Consider the following 19,114-nt stretch of genomic DNA (forward strand, 5'->3'; position numbering starts at 1 on the left):
AGCACGAGCACCACCACCAATCAGCCTACACCACTGTGCACACACTCGTCGTTACTATGACAACTAGCATAGCCATGTCAGCAAATGACTGCTGTCTGAACACACATCCTATTTGGTTACTTTTAACTTGCTGTTTGGACAGTCAGTATTCCAAAACTGATTTGAGCATTAAGGCCTGTCGTGTGAACAAGGCTTAAGATCCATGCCACATGCTATAATTCAAATTGAGCATTATCCTGTATCCAGTTTGGCATGTGGTAAAACCAGTTTCCTGCACACATAGATAGTTAAATATCTTGCTTTGCCTCGTGTCAACCATTTCAGGTTGGTCAAGTCTCTTTTTCAAGTGTTACCTGAGTGGGAGTTTTCATTTTGTTGATCAGGACCAAACTAGTTTGGTATTTTCTCAAGAGAGAATGACTATCAACAGCTTCTCCATTGATTATGATGCGATCAATGCACAGAACATCTTCACCAGCGGGGATCGTCTGACTGGGTGAATCACTGTGGATGTCTCAAAAGAAACTAAGATCCAGTCTCTCACTTTGTTGGCCAAAGGAAAGGCTACTGTGCATTGGACTGAATATTATGGACAGTATACAAAAGTTGTATACTATGCCAGCAAGAAATACTTCAAAATTGAGCACAATATATTGAAGGAGGGAAGAGTCAATGATAATGTATGGCATTCTCACTCAGGTTCATAACAATATTAGATAATGAGGAATGACTGGACCCAATCATGCCACATGCCATAGGTAGAGCTGAGGTTATCTGTTGTCACTTAACAGTTTGGTATGGTAAAATCACATACACACCTAAGCCCTGTTTACACCTAAAAAATAAAACACATTTGTGACCGACCGCCTTGATTCGGTCTTATGTAGCACAATTTGAAATTGTGTTTTTTACATTGGATAAAAGCAGAGACAGAGCTACAAAATGGTATATCATACACTGCATTTGAGAAACAATGGGAATGTAATTCTGCTTTTTAAATTGATAAACTTTCTCACTTTTGAGAAAATGGCCTTTAAATGTTTTGGTACCTACTGGAGAGCTCTTCTTTGTCTACACCCATTCAAAATCGTTCACACCCTCTTAAGCTTTAGCCCCACCCATCTCGTTTCGCTCTCGGAGCGTTCAGAGCACACACTGGACGCTCTGGCTGATGAGTAGGGTTGATCCGAGCGTTTTGACCTCACAACGGCAGTCAAGCACCCAAGTTAACTGGCTAACATTGGCTAGCTTGCTAGCTACTTCCAGACACAAATGAGTGAACACCCCACTGACCATTTTACTCGCCCTAGCAGAGCTGGTTAGGCTGTTTTCATGTTATCCAGAGCATTGGTGACTGTAACTGTGCTGCTGGCAACAATTTAATTACTATTTTTTGCCAACATTTACTGACACCGGCCATATTCAACGGGTGTTGCGCGTAAATTCATCAGTTATTCTGCGCTCTGGCATACTCAGACTGAATTTACGAACGCACCCAAAATGGTTACTTGTGACATCGCGCGCATGTTGATTTTGTCCATCCACACCAGACGCTATCAGGACACGCAGGTTGAAATATCAAAATGAACTCTGAACCAACCATATTAATTTGGGGACAGGTCGAAAAGCATTAAACATTTATGGAAATGTAGCTAGCTAGCTTGCTGTTGCTAGCTAATTTGTCCTGGGATATAAACATTGGGTTGTTATTTTACCTGAAATGCACAAGGTCCTCTACTCCGACAATTAATCCACAGATAAAAGAGTAAACAGAGTTGGTTTCTAGTAATCTCTCCTCCTTCAGGCTTCTTCTTCTTCTTTGGACTTTATATGGCGGTTGGCAACCAACTTTAAGATGCATTACCACCACCAACTGGACTGGAGTGTGGACCTCAGTTCATCTTTCAATCACCCACGTGGGTATAAACTCCTAAAAACCAATGAGGAGATGGGAGAGGCAGGACTTGCAGAACCAAGTTCTATTTTAGCGCCTGGCTATGCAGACGCACGTTGACGTGCGCGAGCAGTGTGGGTGCAATGATTGAATAACATGTATGTGTACATTTATTTTGCAATGCTCCCTCACGTGACGCTAGTGGTGTGGTCAGCATTTTACCCGTACATCAAATCAAATCAAATCAAATCAAATCAACATTTATTTGTCACATACACGTGTTTAGCAGATGTTATAGCGGGTGTAGCGAAATGCTTGTGCTTCTAGCTTCGACAGTGCAGTCATATCTAACAATTTCACAACATATACCCAATACACACAAAAAAGTAAGGAATGGGATTTAAGAATATATACATATATGGACAAGCAATGACAGAGCGACATGGACTAAGATACAGTAGAATATTATAGAATAGAATACAGTATACATATGAGATGAGTAGTGCAAGATATGTAAACATAATTAAAGTGACTAGTGTTCCATTTCTTGGCCAGTGATTTCAATAGGCAGCAGCAGCCTCTAATGTGCTAGTGATGGCTGTTTAACATTCTGATGGCCTGGAGATACAAGCTGTTTTTCATTCTCTCGGTCCCAGCTTTGATGTACCTGTACTGACCTCGCCTTCTGGATGATAGCGGGGTGAACAGGCAGTGGCTCGGGTGGTTGATGTCCCTGATGATCTTTTTGGCCTTCCTGTGACATCAGGTGCTGTATGTGTCTTGGAGGGCGGGTAGTTTGCCTCCGGTAATGCGTTTGGCAGACCGCACCACCCTCTGGAGAGCCCTGCGGTTGTGGGCGGTGCAGTTGCCGTACCAGGCGGTGATACAGCCTGACAGGATGCTCTCAATTGTGCATTTGTAAAAGTTTGTGAGGGTTTTAGGTGATAAGCCAAATTTCTTCAGCCTCCTGAGGTTGAAGAGGCTCTGTTGCGCCTTCTTCTCCACACTGTCTGCGTCGGTGGACCATTTCAGTTTGTCGGTGATGTGTACGCCAAGGAACTTGAAGCTTTCCACCTTCTCCACTGCGGTCCTGTCGATGTGGATAGGAGGGTGCACCCTCTGCTGTATCCTGAAGTCCACGATCATCTCCTTTGTTTTGTTGATGTTGAGTGAGAGGTTATTTTCCTGGCACCACACTCCCAGAGCCCTCACCTCCTCCGTGTAGGCGGTCTCGTCATTGATGGTAGGCGTGCTTGGCCTCGCAGTCATGGGTGAACAGGAAGTACAGGAGGGGGCTGAGCACGCACCCTTGTGGGGCCCCAGTGTTGAGGATTAGCGAAGTGGAGATATTGTTTCCTACCTTCACCACCTGGGGGAGGCCCGTCAGGAAGTCCAGGACCCAGTTGCACAGGGCGGGGTTCAGACCCAGGGTCTCGAGCTTAATGATGAGCTTGGAGGGTACTATGGTGTTGAATGCTGAGCTATAGTCAATGAACAGCATTCTTACATAGGTATTCCTCTTGTCCAGATGGGGTAGGGCAGTGTGCAGTGTGATGGCAATTCCATCGTCTGTGGATCTATTGGGGCGGTAAGCAAATTTAAGTGGGTCTAGGGTGACAGGTAAGGTAGAGGTGATATGATCCTTGACTAGTCTCTCAAAGCACTTCAGGATGACAGAGGTGAGTGCTACAGGGCGATAGTCATTTAGTTCAGTTACCTTTGCTTTCTTGGGTACAGGAATAATGGTGGCCCTCTTGAAGCATGTGGGAACAGCAGACTGGGAAAGGGAGAGATTGAATATGTCCATGAACACACCAGCCAGCTGGTCTGCACATGCTCTGAGGACGCGGCTAGGTATGCCGTCTGATTTGCTTTGTTAAGATCCCCAGCTACAGTAAATGCAGCCTCAGGATATGTGGTTTCCAGTTTGCATAAGGTCCAGTGAAGTTCTTTGAGGGCCGTCGTGGTATCGGCTTGAGGGGGGATATACACGGCCGTGACTATAACCAAAGAAAATTATCTTGGGAGATAATACGGTCGGCATTTAATTGTCAGATATTTTAGGTCGGGTGAACAGAAGGACTCAAGTTCCTCTATGTTACTACAATTACACACACCTCCGCCCTTCTGCTTCCCGGAGAGATATTTATTCCTGTCTGCGCAATGAACTGAGAACCCATCTGGCTGGACCGATTCCAACAGAATATCCCAAGAGAGCCATGTTTCCGTGAAACAGAGTATGTTACAGGCCTTGATGTCTCTCTGGAAAGACATCCTTGCCCGTAGTTCGTCGACTTTGTTAACTAAAGATTGAACATTAGCGAGTAGAATACTTGGAAACGGTGGGTGGTTTGCGCGCCTCCTAAGTCGGACCAGCAGGCTGCTCCGAGTGCCTCTTCTCTGCCGGCGATGTTTTGGGTCAGCCGCTGGAATCAGTTCAGTTGCCCTGGGGAGAGCAAACAAAGGATCTGCTTCGGGAAAGTCGTATTCCTGGTCGTAATGTTGGTGAGTTACCGCTGCTCTGATATCCAATAGTTTTTCCCGGCTGTATGTAATGATGCAAAACACTTTCTGAGCTAAAAATGTAAAAAATAATAAATAAAAAACCAAAATACTGCAAAGTTTCCTAAGAGCTAGTCGCGAGGCCGCCATCTTCGTCGGCGCCAGTGATACCATCATGCATGGATGGACGCGTCTCCCTGTCACACATGCCATGGTTGCCCTTAGTTTGAAGATGTAATCCGGAGACAGGTGTTTTCGCCATCTCTTTAGCTATCATACTCTAATTCCACTGAGTTCACTTATGCAGCTCTACTACACGATACATTAAAAAAATAGCTGCAAAAATAGCTGCAAACTCACCAGACATGTCACCCATTGAGCATTGAGAATGTTTGGGATGCTCTGGGTCCACAATAAGTCCACTTCCTGTCCTCACTTCCTGTTGAACATGGAACGAGGGAGAGCTTGGTTTGTTGTTTTGCAAAGTTTGTTGTTTTGGAAAGTTTTGAAAGTCTATTGAAAAAGTTTGGTTACTAGCTAGCTGCTGTACCTTTTGAATTTGGATCCCACGATGCGGTTTGAAACAGTTGCTACTCTCTGTCCAGTGATCCTGCCGACCAAGGCCGGGTCTGAGGAGCTGTTTGGCGTAGCAGCTAGCCTAACTGATAGCTGGCTGCCTATCAAGCTAGCAGGGTTTTCTTGACTGCTTGAACGCAGTCTGCGACTAGGTTAGCCATTGTGGCTGGGACTGCAGATTTTCCCGGGCTTGTGGCTGTCTAGACCCTGATGTTTGTTATTGTTATTATTGTTGTTTTTAATCTTCCCTGCGACCTGCCCTGTCTGGAACTGCGAGGAGTAACTGCATAACCTATGATGTTACCATGACAAAGACCAAAGCCGGCAGGAGTACAGTTGAGGACAGTGGTGTCTCTCTATCACAGGAGAAGGATATTTTAACCACTACGGGATCGGTGTCCTGTATACGGGACGGTTGAGCTAATGTGCGCTAATGTGATTAGCATGACTGTTGTAAGTAACAGCAAACTTTCCAGGACATAGACATGTCTTATGTGGGCAGAAAGCCTAAATTCTTGTTAATCTAACTGTGCTGTCCAATTTACAGTAGCTATCACAGTGAATAAATACTGTGTAGCTCAGTTGGTAGAGCATGGCGTTTGCAAGCCAGGGTTGTGGGTTCGATTCCCATGGGGGGCCAGTATGAAAAAAAAAAGAATGTATGCACTCACTAACTGTAAGTCGCTCTGGATAAGAGCGTCTGCTAAATGACGTAAATGTAAATGTAATGCTATTGGTTGAGGAGAGTGCACAACAACAAAAAACGTATCACAGCAACTGGTTTGATACATTCTCCTCTGAAGGTAAATAATGTACTTACATTCAGTAATCTTGGTCTGATTTGTCATCCTGAGGGTCCCAGAGATAAAATGTAGCATAGTTTTGTTTGATAAAATCAATTTTTATATTTAAATGTAGGAACTGGGTTCGAACCCCTGCTGTCTCTGGCTCCACACCCACCCCGCCCGGCCATCTAGATGTGTGAAAGTTAGTGTATAAGCTAATGATCCATCATTTATGACATTCCTGGGAGTGTGTAAACTTACATTTTGTGTTACCATATCATGTTTGTATGTTCTCTATAGTTATGTACTTGAAAATGTATCAATTGACCAATTTTGCACATTTGGGCAGACTTGATACAAAATAGTCCAGTATTGCAATGCTTCACTGGATCAATCTGAAACTTTGCACACACACTGCTATATTGCGCCTAAACTGCAAAGTGTTTACTTTCAAATGGTATCAAGAATATGCATATCCTTGCTTCAGGTCCTGAGCTACAGGCAGTTAGATTTGGGTATGTCATTTTAGGCGAAAATTGAAAAAATGGGACCGATTCCTTAAGAGGTTAAATGAACAAAAATAGTTCTACAAGCAAAATAGCTTCAAGTGTTTTTTGTCCAAATACTGCTGGAGTCAACTAATAAATAATGGACGACCTGACCAGAGAGGTCCAGGACCTGAAGAACAGTTTGCAGTTCTCCCAGGGTCAGCTCGATTTGTTTCAACAGGAGAATGGCAAGATGTCAGCAATCGGTAAGGCATTGAGAGAGGACATCAGTTCTGTATGTGAATCCATAATAACAATGACGGAGAAATCAGATTATCTTGAGGGACAATCAAGGCGTAACAACATGATTGTGGATGGAATTGCAGAATCTCCACATGAGACCTGGATGGAGTCTGAGGACAAAGTGAGGGAAATTATCTCGGAGAAACTGAAGATTGACCACAGGAAAATTGAGGTGGAGCGCACCCACAGGACTGGAAAACCCAACACCGGCCCAGGTGACAGGCCCAGGCCGATACTGGTCAAGTTCCTGAGGTTCAAGGACAAGGTAGCTGTTCTGGAAAGAGCCAATAACTTGAGAGGAATGTATATCTTATATCTTCCTCAACAAGGACTATCCTGAAGCTGTCCTGAAGAATTTATCCCAGCCATGAAAGCTGCCAGAGCGCGTGAGGACATTGCTTACATCTGCTATGACAGGCTCATTGTCCACCCTCCCTCACAAAAGCCTGGAAGGGATGAGAGAGCAAAGCCTATGGGTTCGTACACTACAGTGCATTCAGAAAGTATTCAGACCCCTTGATTTCTATCCACATTTTGTTACGTTACAGCTTTATTCTAAAATTGATTACATTTTGTTTTCCCCTCATCAATCTACACACAATACCCCATAATGACAAAGTGAAAACAGGTTTTTAGACATTTTTGAAAATGTATTAAATATAAAGAACAGAAATACCTTATTTACATAAGTATTCAGACCCTTTGCTATGAGACTCGAAATTGAGCTCAGGTGCATCCTGTTTCCATTGATCATCCTTGAGATGTTTCTACAATTTGATTGGAGTCCACCTGTGGTACATTCAATTGATTGGACATGATTTGGAAGGCACACACCTGTCTATATAAGTTCCCAGAGTTGACAGTGCATGTCAGAGCAAAAACCAAGCCATCAGGTTGAAGGAAGTGTCCATAGAGCTCCGAGACAGGATTGTGTAGAGGCACAGATCTGGGGAAGGGTACCAAAAAATGTCTGCAGCAATGAAGGTCCCCAAGAACAAAGTTGCCTCCATCATTCTTAAATGGAAGAAGTTTGGAACCACCAACACTCTTCCTAGAGCTGGCCGCCCGGCCTAACTGAGCAATCGGGGGAGAAGGGCCTTGGTCAGGGAGATGACCAAGAACCTGATGGTCACTCTGACAGAGCCTCAGAGTTCCTCTGTGGAGATGGGAGAACCTTACAGAAGGACAACCATCTCTGCAGCACTCCACCAATCAGGCTTTATGGAGTGGCCAGACGGAAACCACTCCTCAGAAAAAAGGCACATGACAGCCCGCTTGGAGTTTGCCAAAAGGCACCTAAAGACTCCCAGACCATGAGAAACAAGATTCTCTGGTCTGCTGAAATCAAAATTGAACTCTTTGGCCTGAATGCCAAGTGTCACGTCTGGAGGAAAGCTGGCACCATCCGCATGGTGAAGCATGGTGGTGGCAGCATCATGCTGTGTGGATGTTTTTCAGCCTCAGGGACTGGGAGACTAGTCAGGATTGAGCGAAAGATTAACAGAGCAAAGTACAGAGAGATCCTTGATGAAGACCTGCTCCAGAGATTTCAGGACTTCAGACTGGGGTGAAGGTTCACCTTCCAACAGGACAAGGACCCTAAGCACACAGCCAAGACAACGCAGGAGTGGCTTCAGGACAAGTCTCTGAATGTCCTTGAGTGGCCCAGCCAGAGCCTGGACTTGAACCCGATCGAACATCTCTGGAGAGACCTGTGCAGCGACGCTCCCCATCCAACCTGACAGAGCTTGAAAGGATCTGCAGATTATAATGGGAGAAACTCCCCAAATACAGGTGTGCCAAGCCTGTAGCATCATACCCAAGAAGACTCAAGGCTATAATAGCTGCCAAAGGTGCTTCAACAAAGTACTGAGTAAAGGGTCTGAATACTTATGTAAATGTAATATTTCTGTTTTATTTCTACATTTGCAAAAGTTTATTAATACCTGATTTTGCTTTGTCATTATGTGGTATTGTGTGTAGATTGATGAGGGGGAAAAAAACAATTTAATCAATTTTAGAATAAGGCTGTAATGTAAACAAAATGTGGAAAAAGTCAAGGGGTCTGAATACTTTCCGAATGCACTGTATATATACAAAGTATGTTGACACCCCTTCAAATTAGTGGATTTGGCTATTTCAGCCACTCCCGTTGCTGACAGGTGTATAAAATCGAGCACACAGCCATGCAATCTCCATAGACAAACACTGGCGGTAGAATGACCTTACTGAAGAGCTCAGTTACTTTCAACGTGGCACCGTCATAGGATGCCACCTTTCCAACAAGTCAGTTAATCAAATTTCTGCCCTACTAGAGCTGCCCTGGTCAACTGCAATTGCTGTTATTGTGAAGTGGAAACGTATACCAGCAACAATAGCTCAGCCGCGAAGTGGTAGGCCACACAAACTCACAGAACGGGACCGCCGAGTGCTGATATGCGTACCGCGTAAAAATGGTCTGTCCTTGGTTGCAACACTCACTACCAAGGCCCAAACTGCCTCTGGAAGCAACGTTAGCACAATAACTGTTCGTCTGGAGCTTCGTGAAATAGGTTTCCTTGTCGAGCAGCCGCACACAAGCCTAAGATCAAAATGCTCAATGCCAAGCATCGGCTGGAGTGGTGTAAAGCTCGCCGTCATTGGACTCTGGAGCAGTGGAAACACGTTCTCTGGAGTGATGAATCACGCTTCACCATCTGTCAGTCCGACGGACAAATCTAGGTTTGGCAGATGCCAGGAGAATGCTACTTGCCCCAATGCAAAGTGCTAACTGTAAAGTTTGGTGGAGGAGGAATGATGGTCTGGGGCTGTTTTTCATGGTTTGGGCTAGGCCCCTTAGTTCCAGTGAAGGGAAATGTTAACGCAGCAGCAGACAATGACATTCTAGACGATTCTGTGCTTCCAACTTTGTGGCAACAGTTTGCTGAAGGCCCTTTCCTGCTTCAGCATGACAATGCCCCCATGCACAAAGTGAGGTCCATACAGAAATGGTTTGTCGAGATCGGTGTGGAAGAACTTGACTGGCCTGCACAGAGCCCTGACCTCAACCCTATCGAACACCTTTGGGATGAATTGGAACGGCGACTGCGAGCCAGGCCTAATAGCCGAACATCAGTTCCCGACCTCACTAATGCTGTTGTAGATGAATGGAAGCAAGTCCCCACAGCAATGTTCCAACATCTAGTGGAAAGCCTTCCCAGAAGAGTGGAGGCTGTTGTAGCAGCAAAGGGGGGACCAACTCCATATTAATGCCCATGATTTTGGAATGAGATGTTCGACGAGCAGGTGTCCACATACTTTTGGTTATGTAGTGTAGATTCAACCCCGCAGTGCACACACACACACACACACACACACACACACACACACACACACACACACACACACACACACACACACACACACACTCTTACACACACCAACTTATTAATGGACTGCTGAATGTATATATATATTTTTATCTTGCTTTGTTTGCTCTTTTCCATATTATGTCTATAAACATAATAGATAAACTACACAGGAAAGGGCTGAAAATACCCCATATTAATATATGTAGCCTTAGAAATAAGGTTAATGAAATCAATAATATGTTAACATCAGATAACATTAATATATTAGCCATTTCTGAGACTCACTTAGATAATTCATTTGATGATACAGCAGTAGCAATACAAGGCTATAACATCTATAGAAGAGACAGGAATGCTTATGGGGGAGGTGTTGCTGCATATATTCAGAGCCATATCCCTGTAATGCTTAGAGAAGATCTTATGTCAAGTGTATATATATATATATATTGTGATGTCACGAGAGGCTGTGTCCTGGAGGGACGTTACATCCCCCTGAGGTGGCTGCAAACCCAGACAGCTATGGCTCCATCTGCTGGTATGGTCGGGAACTCCACCCCTCTATGGCCAATCTTCCCACGCAGCTGAAACAAATGAGGAGCTGATGAGCTGAAGGTTTGGGAAGGGAAGAGACACAGTCTCCAACCTGGGCTCTCTGGAGGACAAGAGTGCTGCACGTCCACTTCCATGAGGAATATAAGGATTTGGAGATACTTACCTTTGGGAAATACTCACCTTTGGATATATGCACCTGTGGAAATACGTGAGAGACATTTGGAAGGACTTTTTGCTGGGTTGGCCACTAGCTGCAACGTGGACTACAGTAAGGCTGGGGAAAAGTTATCTGAGCGAGTGAGAATTATGATTTTGGATGTGGAAGAGACATCCCTGAACTGTTAACCCTTAAAGAGCCACAAGAGAACAGAATTTTGTTATATTTTCGTTAATTTCCCAAGACCTATAATAAAATCCTTGTTTTGTTTGAACCTTGTCTCCTTGCACTACTTGAGCAATCCCGCTGAAAGCTGTGTAGCCTCTCGTGACGTCACAGATGGTGGAGAATACGGGCACGCTCAAGCGTTAATAGTGCATGTCAGAGGAGGATACCGAAGGTTTGATCACCCAGTTTTCCAAGTTGGCCGTAGGCTCCCCGCCGACTGAAATGGAGGACATATTGAAAGCCCTTGTTGCTGGCCAGCAAGCCCAGATGCAAGCAAACGTGGCTCTCTTGGAGGAGCAAAAGAAAGCCAACCTTCTGAAGGCAGAGGAATTGCAGTTGCAGAGACAGAGGGTGGTCCAAAATACCCGCCCAATAAAGGCAAGTGACTTTATATCTAAGATGGGAGCTACCGATGACATTGAGGCATACCTGCATGCATTTGAGGCCACGGCCACTAGGGAAGCCTGGCCCAAGCAACAGTGGGTTGGTCTGTTAGCCCCCTTTCTAACCGGGGAATCGCTGAATGCTGTCCGGGACCTGGGCCCTGACCAGGTTACTGACTATGATGCCCTGAAGTCTGAGATCCTCAGCAGATATGGACTCACAAAGTTTGGTATGGCCCAGCGCTTTCACAGCTGGACCTTCCAACCAGACCAACCTCCTCGGGCGCAGATGCATGAACTTGTCCGAATCGCAAGGAAATGGCTGGATCCGCAGAGGAATACAGCAGCGGCGGTGGTGGAGGCCGTGGTGGTGGATCGTTACCTACGCGCCCTGCCTTATGAGGCAAAACGGTTCATCAGTCAACAGGCCTTGACCACGGCTGATCTGACCGTGGAAGCTGTGGAAAAGTACCAGGCCACAGCGGAGATGCTGAATGCTTCCCGAAAAAGACCCCAGGAGTGCGGCCCCACCACAAATGGGAAGAACCCGTCCAAAGGACCCCAAGGTAAAAACCCAGCCACGTCAGGACTTATCCCGGCTCCAGGGGGAGCCAGAAACCAGGCGGGTCCAAGAAGAGTACACCAGGAGGGGGAAACTCGACAGTGTTACCGGTGTGGGGAGATGGGACATATCTCCTGGCAGTGTGGGAAACCAGCCGATGAACCTATGCCCACTGCGGAGTCCTCCAGCTCAGCACCCACACACCCGTTTTGCCTCGCTCTTGGGAGTCGTAGATGGCGGCCCAGATCGACCCCCACCTGCCCGGTAACTGTGAATCACCATGATGTGGAGGCCTTACTGGATTCTGGTAGCCGGGCCACCCCTGGTGCGTAAGGATTTGGTGGGCCCAACGTGTCTGACCCCGGGAAAGTCCTCCCAGTTTCCTGTGTCCATGGGGACACCAGAGAATACCCCATTACTGAACTTACAATGACCAGCACACGGGGAACCATACACACGACGGCGGGGGTGGTTGATTCCCTCCCCGTCCCTGTCCTAATTGGACGAGACTGCCCAGCCTTTTACCCACTCTGGAGAGAGTCTCAGGAGAGGATAACCCGAGTACCTCGGAAACGGAGAGGCAAGACTCATCCTGGGAAGGCTCCGGTGCAATCCTCCGAGTTACTCACTCCCGCCTCGGGCTCTGATAGGGATGGCAGGTGCCCAGACCGACACAGAGACGGAGCTACAGAATCTGGACAAAGAACTGTCTGGTCTGAAGGGGACCGCTGGGAGGTATCGTTTGTTAAAGCAACAGTTAGACATGAAGACAGAAGAGTTAGATATCCTCCAGGCTAAACTCCAACAGAGCTCCTTCCCTAAGCAACAGGAGGAGCTGGAGAGGGCTGCGCAGGACCATCGAGGAGTGTGAGGAGACCCTGCGCAGTAGTAAGGAGGTCCAGAAGAAGGCAGAGGAGAAGTACAAGGTGTTGGAGAACAAGATGAAGAATGCGGAGGCAGAGAGAGAGAAGGAACTGAAAGCTGCTCAACAGAAGCTAAACTCTGCTAAAACCAAGGCTGATGCGTTCAGTAAGAAACTCAAGGAGAGACAACAGGAGGCTGAGTCCCTGGTCCTAGAGTTGGAGGAGTTGAAGAGAGAGCAGTCTGGCAAGCACCACGGCAATGCGGACGCCCTCTCCCGGCGTGATGCCTTCTTCGCAGCCTTTACCCGACGAGGACGTCGGTCCCGAGGAGGGGGATGTGTGATGTCACGAGAGGCTGTGTCCTGGAGGGGACGTTACATCCCCCTGAGGTGGCTGCAAACCCAGACAGCTATGGCTCCATCTGCTGGTATGGTCGGGGAACTCCACCCCTCTATGGCCAATCTTCCCACGCAGCTGAAACAAATGAGGAGCTGATGAGCTGAAGGTTTGGGAAGGGAAGAGACACAGTCTCCAACCTGGGCTCTCTGGAGGACAAGAGTGCTGCACGTCCACTTCCATGAGGAATATAAGGATTTGGAGATACTTACCTTTGGGAAATACTCACCTTTGGATATATGCACCTGTGGAAATACGTGAGAGACATTTGGAAGGACTTTTTGCTGGGTTGGCCACTAGCTGCAACGTGGACTACAGTAAGGCTGGGGAAAAGTTATCTGAGCGAGTGAGAATTATGATTTTGGATGTGGAAGAGACATCCCTGAACTGTTAACCCTTAAAGAGCCACAAGAGAACAGAATTTTGTTATATTTTCGTTAATTTCCCAAGACCTATAATAAAATCCTTGTTTTGTTTGAACCTTGTCTCCTTGCACTACTTGAGCAATCCCGCTGAAAGCTGTGTAGCCTCTCGTGACGTCACAAATATATATATATATATATATATATATATATATATATACTGTATATATTAAAGAAAAGCATTGCAAGTTAGAATTTTGTAAAGTTAGTGTTGGAGAGGTGTAAAAATGTTTGTTATCGATCAATAATGATAAATCTCCTGGCATTGACAACTTAGATGGAAGGCTACTGAGGATGGTAGCTGACTATATAGCCACTCCTATCTGTCATATCTTTAATCTGAGCGTACAGGAAAGTGTTTGTCCTCAGGCCTGGAGCGAAGCCAAAGTCATTCTGCTACCAACAAGTGGTAAAGCGGCCTTTACTGATTCTAACAGCAGACCTATCAGCTTGCTGCCATCTCTTAGCAAACTGTTGGAAAAAACATGTACTGCACTGACACATATTACTGATGATTAGTTATTTATGAAATTATGAAAAATATGAATAACATTCCACCCATGAGGCCAAATAGGGGCTTTTGGTCATTGACTGCAGGAAAGGGCTACGATACACCAAGCACTACTGTCATTGCACAAGAGATCATTATCACATTCTATGTTGTGTCACCACTGTTGTGCCTTTTCAGGAACCTCAGCATGGGACCAAGGATAAGGATGTTGTGTTCTTTGTATCTGGAAACATCTCTATGAATATTCACACTGAGAGGATGGGATACCAGCAAGGTAATGATTCAGCACCAACTAGTGGAAAGAAGTAGCATCAGCACTACATAATCAATGTGACTACCCCGGGCTATAGCCCTATACTGTAGTAAAACAAGGACAAGGAGTTAGAATGGAGATTCATGTTGATGTTTTGGTGCCACATAAGTGTTAAAATAGGTCCAGCTCACTGTTTTCAGATCACCTCCATGAGTGAATAATGCATAATTTGAACCTTGGCTGGACATAATCTCACTGTCATAGAAATGTGTGATGTCAATGACTATTCAAATTGATCATTTGGATTTTTCCTCTGTGTTTCTGCATATGTAAATACCTTTACAGGTGAGACATTGAAAGCCACAGCAATATATCACCAACAGCTCAACACGTACAATCAAACCCATTTTCTACTTGTATGAAAAGAAGAGTTTGTTTGCCCGAGGGGCGAGAAGAGTCGACACCCAAAACCTTGTGAAAGAAAAAGGCGAGTCTGTTGCTTCTTCCACCAGACAGACTGTGACCAAGCTCTTCACCATCCCTGCAGAACTCACTCCAACCATCCTCAACTGCCACATACTCAAACTGGAGTACAGACTGAAGGTAATTGACAATGATAGAAATTGCTTGAAAATACTCCTAAACAGGGCAAGAAAACAACCCTAATATTGGAAGTGTGAAACAGAGATGATTGTCTAGCTATAGATGAAAGCAGATTATAAAGAGTAGCCTGCCCTACAAACATTTCATGGTTTTTGATACATAATATTTGTCTGTTCTTTCAGGTTGCCTTGATGTTGCCCTGACCAAAAACCCTGAGATCAAGCTACCTATGATTGTTCTTCCTGCAACTCAAGGTCTTGGGCAGGAACCCCCATCTTCCACCTTACTCCCTAACATTGATGGGTCAGTCTCCAAGCAGCTAGAGGTCGAGCGGGATCAAATGAAATACCACTCTCTTCTGATGCATATTCATCTATCAATGTACTGTATACAGTGTATTTATTTGTATGATTTAACAGTCATTTTGGTCCTTTTTAAAATCTGAGATTGCTAAATGTGATGGTTTTTGTATATTATTTATTGTGTGCATGTAATGTTCACAATTTCTCACATAACAATCGTTATTTCTTTATTTTTGCATTATTATCACTATATGTAAAATATCTGGCAAATGCAGTTAATGTTTACCATGAACTAATATTAAATAAAACCTAAGTGAAGGAGAAAATCATATTGTTCCTGCACCCTAAAAATGCTAGGTCCAGTATTTATTCAGTGATTATGTTATTAGTGTCTAGCCATTTACAGTTGAAGTCGGAAGTTTCCATATACCTTAGCCAAATACTTAAACTCAGTTTTTCACAATTCCTGACATTTAATCCTAGTAAAAATTCCCTGTCTTAGGTCAGTTAGGATCACCACTTTATTTCAAGAATGTGAAATGTCAGAATAATAGTAGAGAGAATTATTTATTTCAGCTTTTATTTCTTTCATCACATTCCCAGTGGGTCAGAAGTGTACATACACTCAATTAGTATTTGGTAGCATTGCCTTTAAATTGTTTAACTTGGGTCAATCGTTTCGGGTAGCCTTCCACAAGCTTCCCACAATAAGTTGGGTGAATTTTGGCCCATTCCTCCTGACAGAGCTGGTGTAACTGAGTCAGGTTTGTAGGCCTCCTTGCTCGCACATGCTTTTTCAGTTCTGCCCACACATTTTCTATAGGATTGAGGTCAGGGTTTTGTGATGGCCACTCCAATACCTTGACTTTGTTGTCCTTAAGCCATTTGCCACAACTTTGGAAGTATGCTTGAGGTCATTGTCCATTTGGAAGACCCATTTGCGACCAAGCTTTAACTTCCTGACTGATGTCTTGAGATGTTGCTTCAATATATCCACATCATTTTCCTTCCTCATGATGCCATCTATTTTGTGAAGTGCACCAGTCCCTCCTGCAGCAAAGCAACCCCACAGCATGATGCTGCCACCCCGTGCTTCACAGTTGGGATGGTGTTCTTCGGCATGCAATCTTCCCCCTTTTTCCTCCAAACATAACGATGGTCATTATGGCCAAACAGTTCTATTTTTGTTTCATCAGACCAGAGGACATTTCTCCAAAAACTACGATCTTTGTCCCCATGTGCAGTTGCAAACCGTAGTCTGGCTTTTTTATGCCGGATTTGGACCAGTGGCTTCTTCCTTGCTGAGCGGCCTTTCAGGTAATGTCGATATAGGACTCGTTTTACTGTGGATATAGATACTTTTGTACCTGTTTCCTCCAGCATCTTCACTAGGTCCTTTGCTGTTGTTCTGGGATTGATTTGCACTTTTCGCACCAAAGTACATTCATCTCTAGGAGACAGAACGCGTCTCCTTCCTGAGTGGTATGATGGCTGCATGGCCCCATGGTGTTTATATTTGCGTACTATTGTTTGTCCAGATGAACGTGGTAAGTGAAATAATCTGTCTGTAAACAATTGTTGGAAAAGTTACGTGTGTCATGCACAAAGTAGATGTCCTAACCGACTTGCCAAAACTATAGTTTGTTAACAAGAAATTTGTGGAGTGGTTGAAAAACGAGTTTTAATGACTCCAACCTAAGTGTATGTAAACTTTCGACTTCAACTGTAGCTACAACCCCAAGCCAAATACCTAACATCTCTGTTTTACATGGTAATAAAGGTTTCTCCTGATCAAGGGAGTACAATAAGGATGTAGCCTATACACAATTATATTATATGGCTCAAGTTATATTATGTATTATTTGTAACATATTTGACGGCATTTACCCATGTGACTGTGACATAGCCATATTGTTATTTATTTGCTAATGTTGCACCCCAGTATCTCTATTTGCACATCATCTTTTGCACATCTATCATTCCAGTGTTAATACCAAATTGTAACTATTTTGCACTATGGCCTATTTATTGCCTTACCTCCATAACTTACTACATTCGCACACACTGTATATATATTTTCTGTTGTATTTTTGACTTTATGTTTTGTTTACCCCATATGTAACTCTGTGTTGTTGTTGTTTTTATCGCACTGCTTTGCTTTATCTTGGCCAGGTCGCAGTTGTAAATGAGAACTTGTTCTCAACTGGCTTACCTGGTTAAATAAAGGTTAAATAAAATAAATAAAAATAGCCACCTGTTGGCTGAAGAGCCGTGGCCCGCGACACAGATAAAGTAGCCTACTTCCATAATGGAGGGACATGACTGCTAGATAACGATGTGCCAAACTGGTTGGTATCCCTGTTCATAGTAGAGAGCACAGTTGACTTTTAGCCTGGAGGTAATAACACAGTGAACTCAAAGGGTCTGCTCTGGTCCTCATCCTCCATGCTTCTAGGTAGCATCTCCTGTTACACTGTGTGGACTACTGAAACTATTGTCTTGCTTCATGAATCATACATTAGAGTCGCGCATGCCCCTTGTGACTGCTCAGTTCACCAACTCAGTCAGAATGACAGTTAAACGCTTCTCGGTCAACTACAACATGATTAATGAACATGGCACTTTTTCAGCTGGGGATACTATCACTGGGCGGGTCACTTTGGAAGCATCCAAGGAGACCTCTCTCCAGTCTCTTTTTATCAAGGCAAAAGGGAAAGCTGAGGTGAAATGGAACGAACATGAGGGGCAAAACCCTGTTGCCTTCAGTGGCAAGAAGAAATACTTCAGTCTTAAAATATTGTTGCAGGAAGGGAAGGGGGATGGTATGTAACACTTCAGCTTTCTGTGTTTACTTTCTGCAACAATTAAGAATGGTTAGCCTAACCATTTAATAGCCTAACTCACAATAATAATTATTGGTGATGTTATGGTATTCCAGAACCATGGTTGAGAATACTGTAGGGTTAGGTTACATATATGCTTAATATGACTTTGTATTAAGCAGAATCTGAATTTACATTGCCCATTTCAAAATAGATCCCGTTTTTCAGGCTCTGAAATCATTACTCCTGGGAGACATGTGTACCCTTTCACCTTCCAGATTCCAGCCAAGTAAGTGTTCCATCCATCACATATTTGTGGGTTTCTTTTTTTATTTGAGGAAACAATAATCACAGATTTTGTTATGTAAAAAGGCCTTCTAGTGGTTTCCACAGATAGATGATAATGGGTTTTCTTTTTTTTCATATTTCCTCTCAGAGAAATGCCTTCATCTTACATGGGTAAATGGGGAAAAATCACCTACTGTTTGAAGGCCAAGTTGATCAGGACGCTTTGGTTGATAGACAAAGCCAAGACAGAGTTCACGTATCTGTCAAAGACTAATATGATCATTCCTGGACTGAGGGTAAAGAGTTCTTATTTTCTATCCTGTTTCTGTAACTACATCTGCTTTTTTACTAGTTACAGACAAAATAAGCATGGCAAGAGAACGCATCTTAACAGTCTACTTTTTATCTCTTGTTTCGTAGGAGCCCCAGCATGGTTCCAAGGTTGTATTCCTTGCCTCTGGAAATATCTCTATGGACATTCATATTGAGACAATGGGGTATCTATCAGGTCAGTCTGCAACCAAAGCCACTTCAGCTAGCCTAACAGCGATCAGAGCTGATGGTCATTTTAATATTAAATCTATATCCATTCAATAAGGTACAAGGTGGGTTGTATTAAATAAAACAGAGATCAGTAAATTAATATACAAATTCAATAAATGAATATGAAATATGAAATTCAATAAATGAATGGGGGAAAATGTACGAGTGAACTATCTAATTTGCTAATGAATTAGGCTACAATGTGATACACTTCTCCTGAGGAGAAAAATGTCTCTAAATGTACAGTCTGCAAACCCAATAACTGAATCAAGTTCCTTTCCTTGTGTCCACTGTAAGGTGAAGCAATAAAAGTCCTTGTTGAGATACACAA

General features: G+C 44.2%; 1 pseudogene; it reads left to right on the top strand.

The window, feature by feature from the left end:
- The first annotated feature begins 416 nt into the window (after window positions 1-416).
- LOC121584276 lies at window positions 417-17,589 on the top strand (annotated as a pseudogene).
- Window positions 17,590-19,114: the final 1,525 nt, after the last annotated feature.

Source organism: Coregonus clupeaformis, chromosome 16, assembly GCF_020615455.1.
Source record: "Coregonus clupeaformis isolate EN_2021a chromosome 16, ASM2061545v1, whole genome shotgun sequence".
NCBI lineage: Eukaryota > Metazoa > Chordata > Actinopteri > Salmoniformes > Salmonidae > Coregonus > Coregonus clupeaformis.